We start from the raw sequence: 13,139 nt of genomic DNA on the forward strand, positions 1-13,139 counted from the left end.
TTGTATAAAACATATCAACAAATAATATACATATTCAATATTACGCCATTCAGACGACAATATGACCGAGGGTGACAATAATTGCTCTCACCTCACAGTGACTAAATTAAAAGCCATATATCTAAACAGGCCAAGAAAAGGATCTCATTTCAGAGTGGGAACTTATTTCAGAGAGGGAACCTCATTTCATAGCGGGAACCTATTATTGTAGTGTATTTAAGAGAGAAAAGTCCACATAAGGCAGAGGCACAATCAGTGAGAACTCATATGGCTAGGTTTTCCATATATATATGCTATTTTTTTGTCTACAATGTCCAAACTGCTCCCCTTATGAAAAACATACAAAGAATACGCAGTTATGTGCAGATCATCAATTTATAAGAACGCTGAAAACGTGAAGCCTTCATTGAGGCCTTTAGGGCTGAGACTCTCAAAGCGGTAAATCCACCTATTCTCCTCTTGCCGGAGAACCTTATTCAAATCATCTCTATGTGCACCAAAGGTCTTTTTGCATAGCCCCCAAAATTTTAGACATCTCGGATCACCATTTATAAAAGGCTCTCACATGTCTCAATATCGTAGTGTCTTATTTAGTATTGACACTATTAATATACTGGCTAGGGTTGAGCGAACCTGAAATGTAAAGTTCGGGTTCGCACCAAACTTTAGGATTTTTGGACCCCGGATCCAAACATTTTAGTAAAAGTTCGGGTTCGGATTTGGTGTTCGGCGCTTTCTTGGCGCTTTTTGAAAGGCTGCAGAGCAGCCAATCAACAAGGGTTTAACTGTGTGACCTTAGAAGCCATCACAGCCATGCCTACTAATGGCATGGCTGTGATTGGCCAGTGCAGCATGTGACCCAGCCTCTATATAAGCTGGAGTCAAGTAGCGATGTATGTCACTCTGCTGTTACTAGTGTAGGGAGAGGATGCGCCTGGTGATTTCAGGGAGAGAATCTTTGGTTCAGAACGTGAATTTAACTCAGCGATCGACATACATTTAGTTGTGTGGGTGCAGGGGCACAATCTTATTACCCTGCCCTGAGCCCAGTGACAGAAAAAAAACAACTTTTATCTGTTAGCTAGGTGGGCGGCCGCGGCGGCCATTTTATTCAAGCTCAGTGCACCAGCACTGAATCTGAGCTTTTGTGACATTGAAATCCAATCTTGGAAAATTGCACTAATAATCTGGTTGTAAAAAATCACCCTTTTTTGGCCATATACAACATCTGGTGCATTTGCAGGATTAGTCAGTGTTCAATTTAATCTACAAATACAGACATCATTTTCAGTTTTTTTTTAAAACACCCTTTTTGTGCAAAATACACTATTTTACATCCCTAGCTGCATCTGGATGTGTGAAATTCAAACGTGAAATACAGCTTTCATATTTTGTTAGTAGAAAAACACACTTTTTTTGGCAATATACAACATCTGGATTAGTCAGTGTGCAATTTAAGCTAGAAATACAGCCATAATTTTCAGGGTTTTTAAAAACACACTTTTTTGCCGAAATACACCATTATTTCGTCCTTGTAGCATCAAGACGTTTGAAATTCCAGGGTTATATACTGCTGTCATATTCAGTTATTAAACAAACATCCGTTTGGACAAAACAAAAAAAAATTGGCAGCCTTTGCTGCAGATGCCATTGTGAGATACACCGTTTATATACAGCCGTTATATTCAGCTATTTGAAATACAGCCATTTTGGACATAAATCTTTAATTGCGGCCTAGTGTGGTTCAGGGCGTGTGAGATACACCATTTATATGCAGGGGTTATATTCAGTTAATTAAAAGACAGCCCTTTTGGGCATAAATCTTTAATTGCGGCCTTGTGTGGGTCAGGGCGTGTGAGATACACCATTTATATGCAGGGGTTATATTCAGTTAATTAAAATACAGCCATTTTGGGCCTAAATCTTTAATTGTGGCCTAGTGTGGGTCAGGGCGTGTGAGATACACCCTTTATATACAGGAGTTATTTTATTCTATTAATAAAACACCCTTTTTTGGCTGTGATGTACCACTGCTATACCTAGTACACAGGTAAAAAAAAAAAATGTCAGTTACATTTTCGGTTGAAATTAACCCCTTAAGGACACAGGACGTACCGGTCCGCCCTATTTCCCGAGTCCTTAAGGACACAGTACGTACCGGTACTTAAAAATCAGGATTCCGGCGCCGCGGGGGTTAATCGGAACAGGACGCCAGCTGAAATCATTCAGCTGGCATCCCGTAACAACGAAAGGGGGGGGTCATTTGACCCCCCCGTATCGGCGATCGCAGAAAACCGCAGGTCAATTCAGACCTGCGGTTTTCTGCGTTTCCGGTCCATTCGGGTGTCCTGTGACCCGATGAACCGGAAAAAGACTGCGATCGGTGGCGTAATTATACACCACCAATCGCAGTCCAAGGAGTTGGAGAGGCGGTGCTGGCCCTGGTGCTGAACACTGCTGTTCAGGGTGCTGATTGGTGCAGTTGAGAGAGGAGCGAGATTCAAACTTCCTGCGCTCCTCTCTCCCCTCCTCTTCCTGTCCAGCACCCTGACCATGCAGCATCGTCCAGCACCAGCTCCTGTGTCCTCCTAATCGCCATCCATCACCCTCCTGCACCCATCGCCACCCAGGTAGGTTAGGGTCAGTGAGGGAGAGGCACCGTTAGGCAGGGAAAGAAGGGAAAAGTAAGTTAGGAAACAAAAAAGAAAAAGTACTTTTATTCCAAACTTCCATCTATCCATCTAACCCTAACCCAGACCTCCCCCCTGCCACTTGCGCCCCCCTACCAGCCCCCCCCCCCCCCCCACTTTTTTTTTTCTGCGTGCGCTGACTGGCCGGCCCTTTTTAGCGTCCGTTCACTGTTAGCGCATCGCCCGCCCCACCGCTGATCAGCGTTGTACCGCTGATCAGCAAGTTTAAACTTATTTTTTAGGTTCTCCTTAGAAAAGACATGCTCAGCATCTGCAGTAAATAAATTGGGAGTTTATGAGATAAAAAAACAGCTGGAGACCTGCACTTAGATAATGGGTCCTATCAAAATGGGTGGATAAGCCGTAACATATAACTTAATTAACGCGCACAGGGGAACCCTGCCTGGGAAGGAATTACAATATACAGTGCTGCCCATAATTATTCATACCCCAGGCAAATTTTTACTTAAAGTTACTTTTATTCAACCAGCAAGTAATTTTTTGACGGGAAATGACATAGCTATCTCCCAAAAGATAATAAGATGATGTACAAGAGGCATTATTGTGGGGAAAAAAAAAACATTTCTCAGCTTTTATTTACATTTAAGCAAAAAATACAAGATGTTCTGCAATGTGGATAATAACAGAGGATGTGGTTGTAAGCCAAAAGTGACGCCTGTGCTGGCCAGGAAGATAGTTAGAGAGGTGAAAAAGAATCCAAGGATCACCACCAAGGCCTTCCTGGTGAATCTGGGCTCTGCTGGTGGCAATGTCTCAAGGCAGACAATCCAACGGACACTGTAAACTGCTGGGTTCCACTTCTCCAGATAAGGCACACAAAAGCTCACTTGGCCTTTGCAAAAGCTCATCTGGACAAAGAAGAAGACTTCTGGTCTTCCGTGTTATGGTCAGATGAAACAAAAATTAAATTGTTTGGTCACAATTATGTTTCCTTCATTTGGCTTAAAAAAGGAGAAGCCTTCAACCCAAAGAACACCATCTCCACTGTCAAACATGGTGGTGGGAACCTAATGCTTTGGGGGTGTTTTTTTTTTTTAGCCAATGGACCAGGAAACCTAATCACAGTAAACGGCACCATGAAAAAAGAGCAGTACATGAGGATTCTCAACGACAACATCAGGCAGTCAGCACAGAAACTTGGCCTTGGGCACCAGTGCACATTTCAGCATGACAATGACCCAAAACACACAGCAAAAGTGGTGAAGAAATGACTAGCAGACATTAATGTTTTGGAGTGGCCCAGCCAGAGTTCAGACTTGAATCCAATTGAGAATCTGTGGAGGGAGCTAAAGATCAGGGTGATGGCAAGAAGACCCTCCAACCTGAAAGATTTGGAGCTCATTGCTAAAGATGAATGGGCAAAAATACCTGTGGAGACATGCAAAAAGCTGGTCTGCAATTATAGGAAGCTTTTGATTGCTGTAATAGCCAATAAAGGCTTTTTTATTGATTATTGAGAAGGGTATGAATAATTTTGGACTGGACACTTTTTGCTCAAATGTAAAAGCTATCATAGTGGTTCTAACACAGTTTTACTGAGGATAGTGTTGCCTCACAAGAATTACATTATAAATGGTTGGTGACTGTAACATTGTACTGTTAATACAATAATATGGACAGTTAGTGTCCCTTTAAGGAACGTAGTGTGGGGAAGTGAACCCCCGCCCGTATCCGTGTAGGTACATCCCTATGTAACAGCACTCATAGGGTATCAGATAGTTTTAACCCTTTCAGTTTGCTCACGTTTTCAAATTATTTTAACTAATCGATTAAAGGTTAAGTTTTAGTGTCTGGGACAAGAGTGATTATAAGCCATAAAAGGCTGTTGTTTACAGGGAGTGCAGAATTATTAGGCAAGTTGTATTTTTGAGGATTAATTTTATTATTGAACAACAACCATGTTCTCAATGAACCCAAAAAACTCATTAATATCAAAGCTGAATATTTTTGGAAGTAGTTTTTAGTTTGTTTTTCGTTTTAGCTATTTTAGGGGGATATCTGTGTGTGCAGGTGACTATTACTGTGCATAATTATTAGGCAACTTAACAAAAAACAAATATATACTCATTTCAATTATTTATTTTTACCAGTGAAACCAATATAACATCTCAACATTCACAAATATACATTTCTGACATTCAAAAACAAAACAAAAACAAATCAGTGACCAATATAGCCACCTTTCTTTGCAAGGACACTCAAAAGCCTGCCATCCATGGATTCTGTCAGTGTTTTGATCTGTTCACCATCAACATTGCGTGCAGCAGCAACCACAGCCTCCCAGACACTGTTCAGAGAGGTGTACTCTTTTCCCTTCTTGTAAATCTCACATTTGATGATGGACCACAGGTTCTCAATAGGGTTCAGATCAGGTGAACAAGGAGGCCATGTCATTAGATTTTCTTCTTTTATACCCTTTCTTGCCAGCCACGCTGTGGAGTACTTGGACGCGTGTGATGGAGCATTGTCCTGCATGAAAATCATGTTTTTCTTGAAGGATGCAGACTTCTTCCTGTACCACTGCTTGAAGAAGGTGTCTTCCAGAAACTGGCAGTAGGACTGGGAGTTGAGCTTGACTCCATCCTCAACCCGAAAAGGCCCCACAAGCTCATCTTTGATGATACCAGCCCAAACCAGTACTCCACCTCCACCTTGCTGGCGTCTGAGTCGGACTGGATCTCTCTGCCCTTTACCAATCCAGCCACGGGCCCATCCATCTGGCCCATCAAGACTCACTCTCATTTCATCAGTCCATAAAACCTTAGAAAAATGAGTCTTGAGATATTTCTTGGCCCAGTCTTGACGTTTCAGCTTGTGTGTCTTGTTCAGTGGTGGTCGTCTTTCAGCCTTTCTTACCTTGGCCATGTCACTGAGTATTGCACACCTTGTGCTTTTGGGCACTCCAGTGATGTTGCAGCTCTGAAATATGGCCAAACTGGTGGCAAGTGGCATCTTGGCAGCTGCACGCTTGACTTTTCTCAGTTCATGGGCAGTTATTTTGCGCCTTGGTTTTTCCACACGCTTCTTGCGACCCTGTTGACTATTTTGAATGAAACGCTTGATTGTTTGATGATCACGCTTCAGAAGCTTTGCAATTTTAAGAGTGCTGCATCCCTCTGCAAGATATCTCACTATTTTTGACTTTTCTGAGCCTGTCAAGTCCTTCTTTTGACCCATTTTGCCAAAGGAAAGGAAGTTGCCTAATAATTATGCACACCTGATATAGGGTGTTGATGTCATTAGACCACACCCCTTCTCATTACAGAGATGCACATCACCTAATATGCTTAATTGGTAGTAGGCTTTCGAGCCTATACAGCTTGGAGTAAGACAACATGCATAAAGAGGATGATGTGGTCAAAATACTCATTTGCCTAATAATTCTGCACTCCCTGTATATCCCAAAAATATCTGTGACATTAGCTGTGCCACATCTCCAGTGTAAAGTCTGTGCATCCGAAAATATCTGACATACAGTGTACTTTTTCCATAGACGGTGTCCACTGCGGACAGTGACATTAGCTGCGTCACATCTCCTGTGTAAAGTGTGCGCTTAAAAAATGTATCTGTTAACATCCAGTGTACTTTTTCCATAGACAGTGTCTGCTGCGGACAGTGACATTACCAGCGCCACATCTGCAGTGTAACGTGTGCGCTTTTAAAATATCTCTGTGACATACTGTGTACTTTTTCCATAGATGGTGTCTGCTGCGGACAGTGACATTACGAGCGCCACAACTGCAGTGTAACGTGTGCGCTTCTAAAAATTTTCTGTGACATACAGTGCACGTTTTCCATAAACAGTGTCCACTGCGGACAGTGACATTAGCTGCGCCACATCTCCAGTGTAAAGTGTATGCTTAAAAAATGTATCTGTTGACCTACTGTGTACTTTTTCCATAGACGGTGTCTGCTGCGGACATTGACATTACCAGCGCCACAACTGCAGTGTAACGTGTGTGCTTCTAAAATTTATCTGTGACATCCAGTGTACTTTTTACGTATATGGTGTCTGCTGCGGACAGTAACATTACCAGCACCACATCTGCAGTGTAAGGCTTTGTTCACACCAGCGTTCAGCCTTTCCGTTCTCCTGCTCCGTTATAGGAGCAGGAGAATGGAAAGGACGGATTGGGCACATAACGGAGGCGAATGCAGCCTACGGACCCCATAGACTATAATGGGGTCCGTTAGGTTTACGCTCAGAAGATGATTTTGGAGTGGAGACGAAAGTACTGCATCCAAAACCATCTTCTGAGCGTAAACCTAACGGACCCCATTATAGTCTATGGGGTCCGTAGGCTGCATTCGCCTCAGTTATGTGCCCAGTTATGTGCTCCTATAACAGAGCAGGAGAACGGAAAGGCTGAATGCTGGTTTGAACAAAGCCTAACGTGTACGCTTCTAAAATTTATCTGTGACATACAGTGTATGTTTTCCATAGCCGGTGTCCTCTGCGGACAGTGACATTAGCTGTGCCCCATCTCCTGTGTAATGTGTGCGCATCCAAAAAATATCTGTGACATGCAATGCTCTTTTTCAATAGACGGTGTCCGCTGCAGACAGTGACATTACCAGTGCCACATCTCCAGTGTAAAGTGTGCGCTTAAAAAATGTATCTGTTGACATCCAGTGTACTTTTTCCATAGACGGTGTCTGCTGCGGACAGTGACATTCCCAGCACGACAATTGCAGTGTAAAGTGTGCGCTTCAATAATTTATCTGTGACATACAGTGTACTTTTTCCATAGATGGTGTCTGCTGCGGACATTGACATTACCAGCACCACAACTGCAGTGTAACGTGTGCGTTTCAATAATTTATCTGTGACATACAGTGTACTTTTTTGCGTAGATGCTGCATACAGTGACATTACCGGTGTTACCTCTCCTGTATAACGTTTCTTCATCCCAAATACCTGTAATTTTTCATTAGCTGCTGGTGACAGAATTGACATTATCTGCGGGATATCTCCTGTGTGATATTTCCACATCCCAAATACCTTTTTAAATTTGTTTGTGCATAAACTTCCAAATCCTACGCTACGTGTGACAGACTTTCAATCATCATACAAACTACAAAAAATGACGTGGCGTCAAAAGGCAGGAAGTGCTCAAGACTTTCAATCATATATAACATTTAATATGAAGAAGGCGAGCAGTAAGGGACGGGACAGTGGCCGTGATGCTGATGGTGCACGCAGAGGCTGTGGCCCTGGGCGTGGTGAAACTGTGCCTGCTGCCAGAGCACAAGAAAAACAATAATCCACGATACATAGCTCCATGTCCCAGTTTACAGGGCGGCGCAGGACACCACTCTTGAAGTCAGACCAGTGAGCCCATGTGATCTGTTGGATTGCAGCAGATAATGCTTCCAGTAGCTTTAGCACCACCCTGTCTTCCATCAAGTCCAGTCTCAGTAGCCAAAAGTCTGCTCAACCCAATCCTCACTCTGATCATCCTTCCTCTCACCATGGAGTTTGGGCAAACAGGTGATCCCACACTCGGATATTCCGAGGAGCTCTTTTCAGCACCATTCTTTGATTTGGCGCTCTCGCCAAGCACGCTTGAAGAGGGACAGATCTTTTGCTCTGATTCCCAAACTCGTCAGCATTCGCATTCACAAGAAGATGAGGGTGGGGAACAGCAATTACTGTTTAATGAGGTGGATCATGATGAGACTCAGTTGCCAATAACTCAATTGCAATTACTGTCTCAAGAATTAGAGGAAGAGGATGACACATAGTTGTCAATCAGTGAGTTTGTGGTTAGGTCAACAAGTCAGGAGGATGAGCAGAGTGAGGAAGTGGAAGATGAGGTGGTGGACGATGAAGTCACTGACCCAACCTGGGAAGGTGAAATGCCGAGCGAGGACAGCAGTACTGCAACAGGTTGGAAGAGGCAGTGGGGTGGAAAAAGAGAGAAGGCAAGCCAAGGGGTAGGTGTTCCGCAGTCCGGCGCTTTTATGAGGAGATTGCGGATGACAAATGAATAGTAATTTGCAACCTGTGCCATACAAAAATGAGCAGGGGCCTGAACACTAGCAACCTCACTACCACCAGCATGATCCGTCAAACGTCATCAAAGCACCGTAATAGGTGGGCCAAACGCCTAGGTCCACAATCTGTCCAAGACGCATGTCCGGATGCCTCCCGCCATGCACCTGGACCTTTGCAAGCACCATCAGCGACCAAATCCACCTCTGTGTCCCAGTGCAGCGTCCAATCGTCCTTACCCCAGGCATTTGAATGCAATCGCAAATACTCAGCCACCCACCCACAGGCCATAGAACTAAATGTACAGCTTTCCAAATTGCTGGCCCTGGAAATGTTGCCATTTAGGCTTGTGGACACTGAGGCCTTCCGCAGCCTGATGTCGGCAGCTGCCAGGTTACGCTGTCCCCAGCCGCCACTATTTTTCAAGGTGTACCATGCCCGCCTTACACCAACATGTGTCCCGTAATATCACAGAAGCCCTGACCAACGCAGTTACTAGGAAGGTCACTTAACCACGGACACATGGACAAGTACATTAGGCCAGGGACGCTGCAGTTCTCTGACGGCACACTGGGTGAATGTTGTGTAGGCCGGTAGCCAGGAGCTACCGATCCCAAGGATTGCGGGCCCCATGTCGATTAGGGTTTCCGCCAGCACCCACATTAGTGGCTCCAACCCCCACTTCTCCTCCCCCGCCTCTTCCTTCATTTCTACCTCCAAATTATCCGCGTGCCACACCAGTCAGTCATCAGTCAGAAGCTGGAAGCAGTGTAGCACTGCAGTGAGGAAGCGGCAACAGGCCGTGCTGAAGCTGATATGCTTAGGGCATGAACAGCAGACCGCCGCAGAGCTGTGGCAGGGGATAAGAGAGCAGCCTGAGCTGTGGCTCTCGCCACTCAACATAGAGCCAGGCATGGTTGTGTCTGATAATGGCCGTAACTTGGTGGCGGCTTTAGAGCTCGGCAAGCTCAGACACATCCCATGCCCGACCCACGTCTTAAACTTAGTGGATCAGGGGTTTCTCAAAACCTACCCCAATTTGCCTGAGCTACTGGTGAAGATGCACTGCATGTGTGCACAGCTTCAACCGGCCTGTCAACGCTGCAGCAGTGCTTGAAAATGGCAGCTCACCGTCTGTTGTGCGATGTGAGCATGTGCTGGAACTCGGCGTTCCACATGTTGGCAAGGCTTTGTGAGCAGCAGAGGACAGTAGTGGAATACCAGCTGCAACATGGTTGTAGCCTTTCCAGTCAGCTTCCACAATTCACAAGCAGGGAGTGGGCATGGATGTCTGACCTCTGTGAGATTTTAAGAAACTTTGATGAATCAACACAGATGGTGAGTGGCGTGTCATGGTCTTACCTCCTTGCTGTTCCCTTCGTTTGACATGTGCTGGCGGCCATCTTGGTTTCTGGGTTTTCTTGTAGCCTCCCACCCTGCGGCTCCTCCTTCCCACTGGGAGGAGCTGGATGCCTAGCTCATATATATAGGAGGTCTGTGGCTTCAGTTCCTTGCTTGGTCCTCCTGTGTTCACATGCTTCCAAGACTGCTGCTGCTTCTGGTTCCTGATCCTGGCCTCGTCTGACTACCCCGTTGGTTCCTGATTCCGGCTTCGTCTGACTACCCCGTTGGTTCCTGATCCTGGCTACGTCTGACTACCCTTCTGGTTCCTGACCTCTGTCTCCGCAAGACCCTGCTTCGGTTTAGCCATCCGTTTGGACTTTGCTTACGGCTTGCTCTTCAATAAAACCTTCTTCTTTTCCACTTATCTCTTGTTGTACGTCTGGTTCATGGTTCCTTGACATTAGGACCAAGCCATGAATTCTGACGGTACAGGGCCACCCTCGCTACCTACGCTGGTTGCCAGACTTGATCAGCAGGATCACCTGTTGGGTCGGTTCGCTGTGGCGTTGCAAACCCTGCTTGAACGCACGGCTCATTTAGCTTCCGTTGCCGATGGGTCGGTTGTCGCTCCTGGGCCCGCTCCTACTGCCGCTCCGGTTGTTGCGCCAGAGTCTACCCCGACACCTGTTGCTGCGCCTGTGGTGTTTCGGGGTATGATCGGTTCTGCCCCCCTTCCACAGCGCTTTGGGGGAGAGCCAACTCAGTGCCGAGGTTTCCTTAACCAGGTGGGCATTTACTTCGAGTTGCTGCCACATGCCTTTCCTACTGAGAGATCAAAGGTGGGCTTCTTGATCTCGCTGCTCTCGGACAAGGCCTTGGCCTGGGCCAGCCCTTTATGGGAGAACAACAATCCGGTGGTTGCCGAGTTTTCCGGTTTTGTTGCTTCTCTTCGGAAGGTATTCGATGTGCCGGCTCGTGCTGCCTCTGCTGCGAAGCTCCTTATGTCCATCAGACAGGGTTCACGATCCGTAGCTGAATACGCCATTGAGTTTCGTACCCTGGCAGCAGAGGTGGGCTGGAATAATGAGGCTCTGGTCGCTGCTTTCTCTCATGGTCTCTCGGATGCCTTGAAGGATGAGGTTGCAGCTAAGGACCTACCAGTGGAGCTCGAGTCTCTTATTTCTTTCCTGATTTTGATTGACACCAGACTCAGGGAGAGACCTTCCTTTAAGGAGAGCCTGCGGAGGTCTACTAACAGATTGGCGCCTACGTTTGCTGTCCCACCCGTGCCTCCCTCTCCTCCCACGCCTCCTGGGGATGACTTGTCTGGGGGTGAACCCATGCAGCGGGGGTTTGCTCGCCTGTCCGAGGGGGAGAGGGCACTCCGGAGACGCGAGGGCCGATGCATGTACTGTGGTCTCGGTGGGCATTTTCGGTTGGCATGTCCGAACCGTCCGGGAGAACGCTCGCACCTGAGGTCCTGTCGGGGGCAGATCTTGGGTGGAGTCTCCTCGTCCCCGGTTTCCCGTGTTGACAAACCACTGATTACTGTTGTCCTCTCCTGGGTCGGGGGCTCGGTGACGACCCAGGCGTTGGTGGACTCTGGTGCTGGTGGTTTGTTCATTGATAGTGTGTTCGCTGCCGCCAATTCCATTCCTCTGCAGCCTCGAGGTTCCCCACTGGCTCTTGAGGCGATAGACGGCAGACCCCTTCTGCCGCCACACGTGACTCATGAGACCCTTCCAGTGGGGATGGTCATTGGTGCCGTTCACAGAGAGTCGGTCTGTCTCCAGGTTATTTCGTCTCCACACTACTCGGTGGTCTTGGGGTACCCCTGGCTCCAGAAGCATAATCCGACTTTCGATTGGAAATCGGCCGAGATCCTCTCGTGGTCACCGCAGTGTGGGGCTAGTTGCATCCATGGGCCTGTCAAGTTGCTGAGTACTTCCTCGGACTCTCTGTTGCCTCCTGAATACGAGGAGTACCGGGATGTATTCGATAAGGTGCGTGCGGTTGCCCTACCTCCGCACCGCCCATACGATTGTGCCATAGAGTTACAATCTGGTGCCGTTCCTCCTCGTGGCAAAGTCTATCCACTGTCGGTAGTGGAGAATGAGGCCATGGAGGAGTACGTGAGGGAGGCGCTTTCACGCGGACACATTCGCAAATCCTCGTCCCCGGCAGGGGCTGGATTTTTCTTTGTGAAAAAGAAGGGCGGTGAGTTGAGGCCTTGCATCGATTACAGGGGTCTCAATCGCATCACGATCAAGAACGCTTACCCGATACCCTTGATTTCCGAGCTGTTCGATCGCCTCAAAGGGGCCACGGTCTTTACCAAACTCGACCTGAGGGCGGCATATAACCTGGTAAGGATCAAGGCGGGCGATGAGTGGAAGACCGCGTTTAACACCAGGACCGGTCATTATGAATCCTTGGTTATGCCCTTTGGGTTGTGCAATGCGCCCGCAGTCTTCCAGGAATTCATCAACGATGTTTTCCGTGACCTGTTGCAGCAGTGTGTGGTGGTCTATTTGGATGACATCTTGGTATATTCTGAATCCATGGAGGCCCACATTCTGGATGTCAGACGAGTGTTGCAAAGGTTACGAGAGAACAAGCTGTTCGGTAAGCTTGAGAAATGTGAATTTCACCGATCCCAGGTAACCTTCTTAGGTTACATCATTTCCGCTGAGGGGTTCTCCATGGATCCTGAGAAGGTTTCGGCTGTCTTACAGTGGCCCCAGCCCAGTGGTCTTCGTGCCCTGCAGCGCTTTTTGGGCTTCGCCAATTATTATCGGAAGTTCATCAGGGACTTTTCCATGCTAGCCAAGCCTCTCACGGATCTGACCAGGAAGGGAAGTAATCCCCAGGTCTGGCCGCCCGAGGCCATCCGAGCTTTTGAGGCTCTAAAGTCCGCATTTGTGTCGGCTCCGATTCTGTCGCATCCCAACCCTGGGTTGCCGTTTGTCCTCGAGGTGGACGCGTCTGAGACGGGAGTAGGCGCCCTCCTGTCTCAGCGTAGAACACCGGAGGGTCCTCTGCTTCCTTGTGGGTTTTACTCCCGGAAACTGTCTTCCGCGGAGTGCAAC

This window comes from Bufo gargarizans, chromosome 3 (assembly GCF_014858855.1).
Source record: "Bufo gargarizans isolate SCDJY-AF-19 chromosome 3, ASM1485885v1, whole genome shotgun sequence".
In the NCBI taxonomy this organism is placed as follows: domain Eukaryota; kingdom Metazoa; phylum Chordata; class Amphibia; order Anura; family Bufonidae; genus Bufo; species Bufo gargarizans.